Below are 461 nucleotides of genomic sequence, written 5' to 3' on the forward strand. Positions count from 1 at the left end.
GCCCGCACCCGGAACGCAGGCACAGTGCGATCTGCAAAAATGCTGCAAGCACTATTTTTGCAGGTTGCACAGGACCGGAATGCAGGCAGGCGATCGCACTGTGGGCGGGGGGCATGGCTGCGGTGCCATTGACTTCAATACAACCCCACACCCCCTCACACCCCTGAACGCAGGGAGTCGACCGGCTTGCATTCCAAGATGTTCAAGAGGTGCCAGCGTCCTGTGCTCCCGCGGTGCTCGTGTGGCTGAATGTGGCCGATGTTGCACACGGAAAGAGGTGTCCTGCCCCTTTCCGTCTGCAGCGTCGGCTCTAACACATTCAGCCGGCAGCCACACGAGCACCGCACGAGCATAGCCGTAGCCAGCTCCTTTTGCGCCCGAGGCAAGAAAAAACCGTGCCCCCCCAACAGGCGTGTGACATCACCCAGCGCCCTGCCTCCAGTATTTTTTTCAATTATTTT

The sequence above is a fragment of the Nanorana parkeri genome, unplaced genomic scaffold, assembly GCF_000935625.1.
Source record: "Nanorana parkeri isolate BGI_ZX_2015 unplaced genomic scaffold, ASM93562v1 scaffold1111, whole genome shotgun sequence".
Classification (NCBI taxonomy): Eukaryota; Metazoa; Chordata; class Amphibia; order Anura; family Dicroglossidae; genus Nanorana; species Nanorana parkeri.